Below are 11680 nucleotides of genomic sequence, written 5' to 3'. Positions count from 1 at the left end.
TCTTTATGCAGCATAATACATATTATACCTCACGTGTTTAATCTCTATGTAAATATATATGATATTTTGTATTTCTATAAGTATAAATGGATAGTTATACAAATTTAGGATTTTTTGAACATACTCTTTTTTCTCTGTAATACCAGCATTCCCTCGGGGACCCCAGTTCCCCCAGCTGTGGTCAGTGCCAGGCCCACAGCTCCATCTTGTCCTTCTGTGGTTATCCCTGACCTGGGCTGGCATTGGTGTGATCTTGGATCTTGAGAGCTTTGCAGCCTGAGTCAGCCCCTTACCCCCAGTCTAATGTTGTGCATTTTCAGGTCCTCTTGTTGCCAGGACCCCAGATGTCTGGATATGGATCCACACTCCTGGAGGTGATGGTGCCTCTGTAGTTTCCCCAGTGAACCGTGAGCCAGTGGACTGGTGTGTGCTGTTTCTCCAGGCACCCTGTGCACACAATGCCTTGCAGATCTGTGAAGCCCCTGCCTGGTGTGCCTCATCCCTTCTGCCCAAATGCCACCTCATTACGGTGGACCCACCTGCAGTGTAGAGTGCCTAACATAAACTATCCGATATCAAATGATGAAATACGACTTCCCAGCCCTGCACGGGTGATCTGACCCCTACCACCCATGTGCTACTCCAGTTTTATACGTACTTATCAGAGCCTAAAATGGTACTTACCTGTGTGTATAAATTCCCACCTGCTTAATGGTATCTGTATATCTAGATATCTATTCATTGGTCCATCCATCCATCTGTCCAACCATCCATCCCCATTCCAATTCATCCTTCTGGCTAGCTTATGTTTTGGCAAATATTTGTTGAATGAACAAATGCATAAGTATTAGGCTTCCCTTTCTTACTTTCTGTGTCACCTGAGACAATCAACGTCCTTAGTACTAATGTGATTTGACATTTTCTGATTGGAAGACAGCCATCCAGGTGACCCAGTATTTTTTAGTGTATCAGATAAATGAAAACTCAGGAAACAAACCATGAACGAGGTTGCAGATTGACTCACAGAACACACTAAAGCCCAAGCAGAGTGTGGTATACTTTGCCAGGAACGAGCCCCTCCCTGCCTTATCTGGTGGCAGAGGCGGCACCCCGAGCTCTGCAGTAATTTCAGCAGTCTTGGCCGATCTCTGAAGGACTCGGGCCAGTGTCTACAGCACTGGTGTCCTGGTCCTCTTCACTCCTAGCTGGCACTGGGGCTGGGAGCAGGGCTGTGTCGGGGTGCTGGCCTGCTGCAGTGTGGCCCTCTGCTCTCCGGGCTGTCCCTAGTGGCGTCTCTTGCGTGTGTTCCTGAGTGCTGCTTCTTGGCCGGGGTCATGCTCCTGGTGGTTGCTGCCATCACCTCTTGCTGCCTAGGGCCCTTGCTGGCTGCCATGCAATGGAGACCCTCTGCTTCTGCCCCTCATGCCCACCTGTGACCTTTGCTGTAGGGCCACGTGGCCCCGGTGTGCCCTGCCCTGCCATGCCTGATGGCAGACACCGGCTTTCTACTCAGTACCCTATTGGCCTCCACAAGGCACGCGGGCACCCTAGGTCTCTGGTGCTGCTCAGCTATGGAGGATGAGGCTGCCGTGATGAGCAGCAGGTCAGGGCCTTGTCCTTGGGGCTGCAGGCTGGACAGCCGGTGTAGCCCCTGCCCTCAGCGTCCCCTCAGCCTCTGTGGCTCCTCACACTGGTTTCAGGGACCACCCCATCTCTTCTCTTCTTTCCTCCTCCCTCCCTCTCCTCCTGGATGCACTTCTGCCCTGGAGAGCCGGGGCGGGGCCCTTTTCTTTGCTCTCTGGTGGTGGGCGGGGGGGGGGTGACTTTGTTTATAAAATGCTGCTAAGCTGGGCAGACTTGGTGCTGCCTGCTGGTGCCTAAGGAGGACCCACTGAGGAAAGCACTATTCCATCTCAGCAAGGTCTTGCTCTCCTCTGGTGCTGCAGACACAAAACTCTCCACCCTGCAGTGACACCAAGTGCCATGATTCGATGTAGCTGAGGGCCTCACCAGGGCCCAGTGGGTCTTGGCATCATGGTCTTGGTCTCCAAAACTGTGCATGAGAAAAGCCTTTTCCAAAAATGTGTTATGCAACTTAGGACATTTTGTTATAACAACAAAAATGAACGTAAGTGGCCTCTCTGAAGGATTGTCAGTTTTGGCAAAGAAAATACAGACTGCTATGAGTTAATCTGAATTTTAGATAAATGACATTTTTTTCTAGTATATGTCTATATGTCCTATGCAATATTTGGAACCCAGGTCCAGCAAAAATTACTTGTGTACCTGAGATTAAAAGTGAACTGCGACTGAGTGTTGCCCTTTTGAATTCTCTCTGTGCCCAGAGGAGCTGTCTACCATATCTCTTCTCCCTTTCCCCAACTTCTAATACATCTTCTTCTTCTTTTTTTTTTTTTAAAAAGTGAACAGGTTTAAATACGAAGGGTCCCCAGACACTCGGGTGTGTCGCGCTTGATTTCCTAAGGCAGCTGTATTCAGAGGTGGGGCCTAGAGAAGGACTCAACTCACCCTTGAGAGAGCTGACCTCACTGATGGGCTGTCAGACGGTGGGGCCAAATGTAGGTGGTGCGACTTTGGCAGCTGTGTGTGTCCCCTGTCTCTTCCTGTACCCCTGCTTCCTCTCTGCTTCCTGTCCACCATGAGGTGAGCAGCTTTGCCCCCCTGTGCCTTTCCACCACAGTGCCCTGCCTCACCAAGGCCTCACCCGACCAGGAACTGAAGTCTCTGAAACCATGAGCTGAACAGCTTTCTGCTCTCAAGCTGATTTTCTCAGGTACTTTGTTCCAGTGATGTAAAGCTGGCCATCACACGGGGTGTCCTGTGTTTTCCTGGCAACCCCAGGCCCTTCTTCCCCTTGTTCTGGCAGATTCTGCCCTGGCTTCTGACTCAGGATTCTGCCTTATCCTGCTGCCCCGGGACACTCTTTCAGGAGCTACTTCTCTGCAATTCTGTTCTTCTCAGATGGGACCAGAACACCCGTCATATCCCAAATAGCAGTGTAACCAGAGAATAAATTGTGGGCTTTCCCGCTTGCTGGCAGCCCCAGTCTCTCTCAATCCCCCCATGCTTCCCTCTCCTTCTCTCTCCCTCCCTTTTTTCTCCCTCCTGCCCCCTCTCTCTTTTTCTCTGCACAAAAGATGACTAATGCATGCTGAATTTTATCAAAAGCCTTTTTTGGCATCTATTGAGATGATCATATGGTTCTTATCCCTTTACCAACTGACATGATTTATATCCACAGATTTCCTGTGCTGCATTCCTGGCATAATCTCACTGGGTGATAGTGTGTTTTTTTCTCTGTAGACCACTAGCCTGCCTTTCCTAGCTCTATGTCAAGGAATCTGGTATGTGTACTCATAAGAGAAATGTGGAGGAAGGGTTATGCTTCATTCTAAAACGAGCTGTAAGCATTTCTATTTCATCATTCTTACTTTCCACTGGGCTCTGGAAGATTTTATTTAGTGCATGTTTTGTGTTATTTGAAAGCTTGAAATAATTTGCCTGTACCACATCTTCACAGGTACCCTCGTTGCAGGTAGCTGTCCTCCTCCTTCATGGCTTCATCCCGATTCCTCAGAGTGGAAGCCTCCTTTCCCTGGGCTCTGGTCCTGTTTTTTCCCCTGCTGTCCTTTGATTCTCTTGGCTCCCCAAGGAGGACGGTGTTTCTGGTGGCATTGGGGACACAGCACTTGTCCCACCTCTCCTGCTAACCCATGGCTCTGAGTACTGCAGACTGGCTTCCTCTCTTCCCACTCTTTTCCAGGTGGGGGTCAGGGCACCCTATGGCAAACAGCAGCCTCCATGGTGTGTGGAGGGCTGCGCTCGGCAGATGATGGATGCAGAGGGGACAGGGAAGCCCTTCTGGGTTGACGCTCTTTGCCCTAACTGCTGTGTCGGGATTGGGGCTGAGATCGTGCTTGGTGTCTGTCTTCTGTGTCTTATTTTTTGTCGGTTCTGAATTCCTGAGAAAAAGGATAGTAAATTTATTAAGCTCCAACATCTTCCAAACTGTCTGCTTTTTACACAACCAGTGGTGGCAACTGTTTGGCTAGAGAGCCTTCTGTTTCCAGTTCTCTTTTTTAGATACCGTTATGTGAGTCTGTCACATTTATTTGTATTTTTTAATCTCCTTCACACCTTTTGCTAAGTCTCAGTGGAACATGTTTGTTGTTTGTTTTCTAAACAGTTAGTCCTTCCCATGATTCACTCACTGTTTCCATTTGCACAGTACCATAGATTTATTAGCTGAGTTCACTCTCTTCACCCACCTGTTGGTTCTTCACTCATCTTTACTCCTTCTTTTAATGTGCTTTCCTTCAGGTGAGCTAATGCTTTTTAGCTCTTTAATTTGGAGACTTCTCTTCACCTGCCTGGTGTCATGCAGGGAATAACTGAATTGGGTAATACGTGTTTGGTGCTTGGTGCTGTGCATGGATAATAGTAAGCATTAGCAATGACAGTGAGAATATGAGGGTCTGGATAAGTTTCTCCCTGCAAACGACAATGTGTTAAAGGCTTCATCCCCGGCTGGCACTCTTGGGAGGTGGGAAGCTTTTGAGAGGCGGGGCCTATCGGGAGGCAGTTAGGTCATTGGGCTGCACCCTCCAAGGGCTGGTGAAGCACCCTTTCTTCTCACTTCCTGTTTTGCTGCTCAGCCATTGCCTGTTGTATGTTTCCGCTTCACCTTTTAATACAAAGGAGCTGAGTGACATGGACAAAGCCTCAGAAGCCTGAGCCACAGTATACCTTGTCTCTTTGTAAGCTGATCATCTCAGGTGTTTGTTAGCATGACAGAAATACTAAAACAGAAAGGAGGTTTTTTTTTCTGAGTACAGTTTTGGCACACTGCATACACTGATGTGTAGTGTTGTAATTCTAATTGCTTTCTTAGTAATTTGTCCTTGTGACAGCCATTTTTCCATTAGTTGTTTTATTTATTGATTGGTTATCTATATATGTATATATATTACATACATACAAATATGTTTGTTACCTTTTAATGTGTATATATTACATACACACATATGTACTTATAGTTTTTAAGAGGTTTTGAGTGTATAATTTTGTTTATTCACAATTCTTTGATTATTGCTTTATATAATGTGACATATTTTCTTTGAAGTCCATCAAGACATCAATGTATTTTTCAATGTACCATAATTTTGAAAAAATAATAGGTAATTTTTTTTTTTTTTTGCCTTTTTGAGACAGGGTCTCGCTATGCAGTTCAGGCTGGCCTTGGGTTCACTTTATAGCCCAGGCTGGTCTCCAACTTGCAGCAACGATCCTCCCATCTCAGCCTCCCGAGCGCTGGGATTACAGAAGTGCGCCATTACACCCTGCAATAACAGGTAATTTTTGTTGAAAGGATACAAATTTTGTGCTCTTTAAAGAATTCCTATTTATAAAATTTGCATACTTATTGAGAGTTGCTTTTTGACTGGTAAGATGTGCATTGGTGCATCCCACTGCAGTCAAGCTTTTGTCAATTTCTACTTGTGTGATGAAAAGCTTACACTTCCAATATTTCAATGTCATATTGTTTGCCAGAGAAATATTTATAGCCATCATATTTTTATTTTTCCTTCTAATGTTCATCAACTGTGATCATATGTGATGTGTTTTGTCTTTCTTTGTTACCTCTTGATATTTTCTGAGGGCATTTATTGCACCGTATACTTTAAAAAATCATTTAAAAATAACTCATTTCCTTATGGTGGAAGTAACACATGTGTCTTGTAGAAATCAGAAATGGATAAGCCTAAAGGAGGAAATATAACTTACCCATGGTTCCACATTGGGTTAACTTCCTGCTATCTCTTTCATGAGATTTTGGAGTCTATGTAATGCATAGTTTTATGTGCAGGCTGAAATTCCACTGTCATGCAGTTCTGTGTTTTTTTTTTATGCACTGAACACATAAAGACTTAATCATTTGACTCCTGGATGAACCCTGAATTAATTCCCCATGAGGACTCCGCCCAGTGAATAGTCACATTTTGTCTCATTTTAAGGCCTAATTTTGCAGGCAGCATACTACTCTGCCTCCTCTGTGTACTATTTCTCTGTGTCCATGTTGGTTTTGTTTTATTTTATTTTTTTTTACTGGTTTTTCTTTTACGTGCATGCCCCAGTCCCTGCGTGCACCTGCTCGAGGAGGGTCTCTCATGGCGTGAGGTTAAATGTCACCATGCTGTGACTTTCCTCTTATCAGTCCTGTTCCTGCAGCTTTTGGACTTTAGAACATGGCATTTTGGTCACTACTATACGTTTATACTTCTGAACCTTTTGATGACAGTTGCTTGGGCATTCCCATCACCGCACACCTCGCTCCTGGGCGGAGGCTGCGGGATGCAGGCTTCTCACCGTCTCAGCCCCTTTCTGCACTCTGGCTCCTCTTGCAGCTCTTCCTCCCGCCCTGCCCTGGGACTGGGGTTGTCAGAGGGACTGTGTGTGCTCTACATCCCGGATGCCCATCTCAGCCGTCTTCCACTGTCGTTTCTGCCACAGCTCTAGGCTGGGTGTGGGAATCTGCACGGCACAGTCCAAGAGGGCTTTAGTCACAGCTCCAGCAGGAAGGACTGGGAGACACCTTCCCGCATCTGCCTGTCTCTCCTCTCGGAGCCACAGTCTATGAGTGAGCCCAGAGGCATCAAGAAGCATCGGGGAGGGAGCCTGACCTGCACTCTCATTCGAGGCTCCTGGTGTGGGAGCCAGGGGCGCTCTGCTCTGTGGGGCTGTCCTGGCCCTTACCACCTCTTAGACCCGTGTGACTATGCTCAGCACCGGTATAGACCTGCGAGAGTGACTGCAAGAGCCTGGGAGACCAGGGAAGCAGGGCCTGCAGGGGATTTGCCAAGCCTCAATCCAGCAGCAGGGGATGACCAGGGAGCCCTGGGCATGATGTGACCCGAACCACCCAGCCTCGTGTTACACAACTGGTGTGCAGGCTTCCAGCTTTGGTCCTCACTGGGAGAGGGGCTGAGGAGGAGCCTGGGCCGGGATAAACACATTATAGAGGGTGACAGGTGCTCAGGTCAGGGTGGAGGAACCGGAAGTGCTCCAGTTCCATCTTGCTCTCTAGAAGACAGTTATTTTTTTTTTCTTGATTTTTGTACCGAACTAAATGTTTAAACAGATACTTGCTAAATGTAAAGGTAGCACTGATAGATTTTAAAATAGGATAGATCTTCTTCCATACAACTGTATATAAGAAAATAATAAAAGAATTTCTAACCTATATGACCAGAAAATGGAAAGAACTAGAAAACAAAACAAAAAATCATTTGTGAGTATATAAAATTTCCCATTAGTTTAATCACAGTAATAAATACAAACAACGTAGAATTTCCCCTAAAACACATTTTGAGTTAAATAATTAAATACAACTCTACAAGTGTGTTGTTTACAACAGTGTCATGGTTTATGTCTGTGTCCCCCAAGCCTCATGAGTTTGCATTGTTCATTTGTGATAGTTCATTGTATAGTGCTTGGATTGACGGTGTTAGTGCTCACCCACTTAGAGGTGGAGCCAGGATGTGATGTAATGGCAGGAAGAAGGTGTGTCTTGCTCTTTGCTGGTTCCTCTTTGCTGTTTCCAGCCGCCATGAAAGGCGGGCCAGCCATGCCCGCCTGCCTGGGAGCCAACTGAGTGTGGACTGAAACCTCCAAAAACTGAAAGAAATAAACCTTTCCTTTCCCAACTTGGGCATCAGGTATTTTGTCTCAGCGATGAGCATAAAGTAACTAAGACAAACAGGAACAGTGGGTTGTGAGGTTTTGTTACCTTTGGCTTCCTGGTATTTTGTAGGCTTAATTTTAGTTTCTTGTATTGTCCTTGTCTGAATTTTAGTATCAAATTGTAGTGATGTTTTAAAATAAATCAGGTGAAATTCACTGATAAGAAAATGTATTTTCAGAAGATAGCAAACATTTTATAACTGAAATTGCTCAGAGAAATTACTTATTCATTTCAGAAATGCAATTTAAAACAACACTGAGATTATATTTCATTCCAGAAAGAATGGCTGTTGTCATGATATCAAGCAATAACAAATGCTGGTGGAGCTGCAGGGGAAAAGGAACTCTTCTCCACTGTTGGTGGGAGTATAAACTGGTGCAACTACTATGGAAATCAGTGTGAAGATTCTTCAAAAAACTAGGATTGCAGATTCCATTCATTCCAGCTACCCCCCTTCTGGGTATTTTCCCAGAAGAATTAAAAACATCATACCACAACAATGTATGTGTACCCATGTGTATAGCAGCATAATTTTTAATAGCTAAATCTTGGAAACAGCCCAAATGCTCGTGACCACAGAATGGATTAAAAAGAGGTGGTATTTTTATACAATGAAGTATTATTCAGCTATAAGAAGGATAAAGTTGAGGCTTTCATAGGTAAAAGGATGCAACTTGAGACCATACTCATAAGTGAAATAAACCAGGCTCATATGTGTAAATATTGCATTGTCTCCTTAGTATTAAAAAAATTGAAAGAGTAGATAAGATCCAAAATGTATGATAAATATTGTGAAAATGAAAGTAGTTCTGTACAAAGAAAGTACAGAACTGTACATTTAGTTCTGTACAAAGAAAGTGCTCAAAAGGAAAGAACAACTGGGATAGGGAATGGAGAAAGGAAAGAAGGGAGAAGATATGTGCAGATGTATATGCATGTATGTGTGTGTACATGTATGCAAGACATAACTATACTAATCTCTTTGTTAGTTCATCAAAAAGAACAGTTTGTGTTTTCATTGTTTGACTGTTCGATAATTTTTTCATACCTAAGTCTTATAATTGGAACAACTACTTTGAAGATAACAATATATTAATTAGTGTTAATTCCCTATTATTTTGTTTTGAAATTCTGTATCATTGTATCTTTTTTGTTTTATAAAATAAAAAAGAAATTAATCATAGTTATTAGTAGCTGTTGCATTCAATCCCAGCTCTATCCATAATTACGCTCCTTTTTAAATTTCTATCATTAATTTTGTTTTCTTTCTCTCAGCTAGCAAGACACTTTATGTACATTTTATGACTATTATTTGTCTTTTCTAGTGTATGTTTATTGTCTCTATATTTTTGTAATATGATTTTTTTCTTTGTCTCCTTTGAATTGATTCTAGTTTTTAAAAAATCTAACTCAAATTTGATACCTTGTTCATTAAGTCTCAATCTGTGATTTCTATAAATTTTCCAAGAACCACTTCAGCTGTGCTCCAGCTAATGGTATTTTTATTGTTATTTAGTTGTAAGTATTTCTGTTCCCAGTATGATTTATGCTTTGACGTGAGTGTTTTCAGGGATTTTTTCCCCTTAATGCACAGGTCTTAATGAGCATACTTGTTTCTCACTCAATTTCATTACGTGTCAGTAATGTGGTCTGCATGATAATATTCCTTGAAACAGCTGAACCTGCATTGTAGCCTGAGACTCTTTCCAGAGAGTGGTTCACAGATTTTTAAAATTACTTTTAGGTTTCCTTGACATCTGGCTTTCTTAAAAAGAATTTTAAGTGTATTTTATTAACGTATAGGTCAGTGGTGGCAAATTTATGACACAAGTGCCACAGTGGATTTTTTGTTATCACTGAAAACTCTAAAGGGTTCGCCATCACTGGTACAGGTGAATGAGGACCTGTAAGCTTTCTTAGGTGTGTGTGTGGGGAATTCAAAGCATACTTGCTATAGAATATGCATTTTTAAATTTCTGCAGGCTAACTTCTACACAGAGATTCTTTTTATCAATCTGCTTGTTTATTGTCTGGACTTATGACTCATCACTTGGACTTATAGGCCATTTTTTGAGTGCAGTACCATTTGTGTATGCGGAACTGCAAGTTTTGCTGATTGTACTGTATACTACTGTATTATAGTTTTATGCCTTGTGGTACTGCAAGTAAGAGGCAAATGAAGCAAAGTCAGCATGTTGGAGTTTCCTTTGCCCATTTATTTGTTCTGAAGATTATAATGTACACACTACACATACTTCCTCATTTAGTGACCAATTTGTTTACTCAGGAAGAGAACTTAGTTGTGAAAGGAGGAGGGTCTGTATATGACTATTATTATTATTATTGTTAATATGCTCTGGTCTATGTTTTCACCAAGACTTTTCTAAAATTTTCTTTTGTTTGTTCCATTGAGATTGTTGTGTTACTCCCTGTTAGGGTCTGTGTCTGGATGCCCCAAAAAACCTCATGCAATCATGGAGGCGGGTGAGTCTAGTGTTTGTGATTAGTTTTTGTCTAGCACTGGGATCTGTGGTGTGAATGCTGCACCTTCCCAGGGGCTAGGATCTGGCATACAATATAAGGGAGGGAAGGAGGCACGCTCTTACCCTTTCTGCCCTTTTGGAATCTGTTGCAGCTGCCATTGACAGCTGCCCATTAGTCATGCCTCACTGCCTTGGAGCCAGCTGAGTATGGACTGAAACCTCCACAAAATGTATGCTAAAAAAACCTTTCCTTCCTTCCTTTTGGGTGTTGGGTATTTTGTCTCAGCAACGAGAGAAAAATAACCAAACTCCCCAAATGATTGTAGATTGGTGTGATCGCATTTCATAGTACAAAGCCAGCATTGTCAGGGTTACACAGGTTGACCATGTTATTATTCTATGATAATCTGCATCTATGATGAAGGCTTTGGGCTCAGTCTGCTCCATCTGGTGACATCACAGTTCTGTCTGCCATGTTCCTCCTGGTACCCTCTGTCCCCTAATAGCCCTGTTCCCGCCCACTGTGGGGCCACTCCCTGTGCTTCTTGCCCACTCCCCACAGGGTGGCCACAGTTCAGCCTTTCTTTAGGTTGAGCACCTGCTGCCCCAGGGGGCACAGGGCCTTCCATTCCCTCATCGTGCTGTGACTCCCCTTGACCATGACAGACTGAGTGTTCCCATTTGTGAGGTCAGTGAGTTGACCTCTGGCTCCCCTATTGAACCTGTAGGTGTTCAGAAAGCATCACCAAATGCCTGTCTCATGGCCACAATAGAAAGAGGGCTTAGGTCCAGAGGAAGGGCCTTTGGGTCTTGTCCAGTCCAGGGTTAGCTAGGGCCAGTGCTGGGAGAGTAGCCGTGGATGGGCCTTGTAAGGGACCCAAAACCTGTAGTGTAAACCCACTGAACTTTTAGATTTGAGTGAGGTGGGTTAAATATATGCTGTGCATGTACACGTCGGTGAGGGACATAGGCCACATGCAGTTGTGGTAGAGGACCTGCTTCCCAGAGGTGGCTGGACAGGAGCAGGAAGGGCTCAGGCTGGTGTTTTAGGGCTGTTGGTGACCTCCACATTGGCAGCTTGGGTTTCCTGTTTTCTGTTGACCATAGTGGCTCCAGGGTTCTCTTTCTCTGTGAACCTTACCGTTTTGTTTTGGGGTCTGTAAAGTGCAGCTTGTTGTGAGTTTCTATCTTCCTGATCTTTGTGCAATTTAGACACAGCAGGGTCTGTGGGATGCAGAGCTGATGGATGACGCTGAGCCCTGAGCTTGGGCCGGGCAAAGGTTCTTGAGTTTGCAGAGCAGGAAGTGGGGGTGCAGGGGCTGGTGAGTGACCTAGCTTCATCTGACATTGCATGGGCCCAGGGCAGGGCTGTGTCTCTCTCTTTGTCCTTGCGTTTTCACACATGAGGCTTTCTGTTCTTGGGAGCTTCCCTGGG

At 44.2% G+C, this 11680-nt stretch overlaps 1 long non-coding RNA gene across 1 annotated transcript; it reads left to right on the top strand.

The window, feature by feature from the left end:
• Positions 1-5231: 5231 nt before the first annotated feature.
• LOC134473128 (uncharacterized) lies at positions 5232-8945 on the top strand. Its single transcript, XR_010043228.1, has 2 exons — positions 5232-5372; positions 8040-8945. It is a non-coding gene; the product is annotated as an uncharacterized LOC134473128 (long non-coding RNA).
• The last annotated feature ends 2735 nt before the right edge of the window (positions 8946-11680 follow it).

This window comes from Cavia porcellus, unplaced genomic scaffold (assembly GCF_034190915.1).
Source record: "Cavia porcellus strain 051 isolate PalLab524CR breed Dunkin Hartley unplaced genomic scaffold, mCavPor4.1 scaffold_26, whole genome shotgun sequence".
NCBI lineage: Eukaryota > Metazoa > Chordata > Mammalia > Rodentia > Caviidae > Cavia > Cavia porcellus.
The sequence above is the reverse complement of the archived record's forward strand: the minus strand, read 5'-3'. Positions and strand labels throughout refer to the sequence as shown.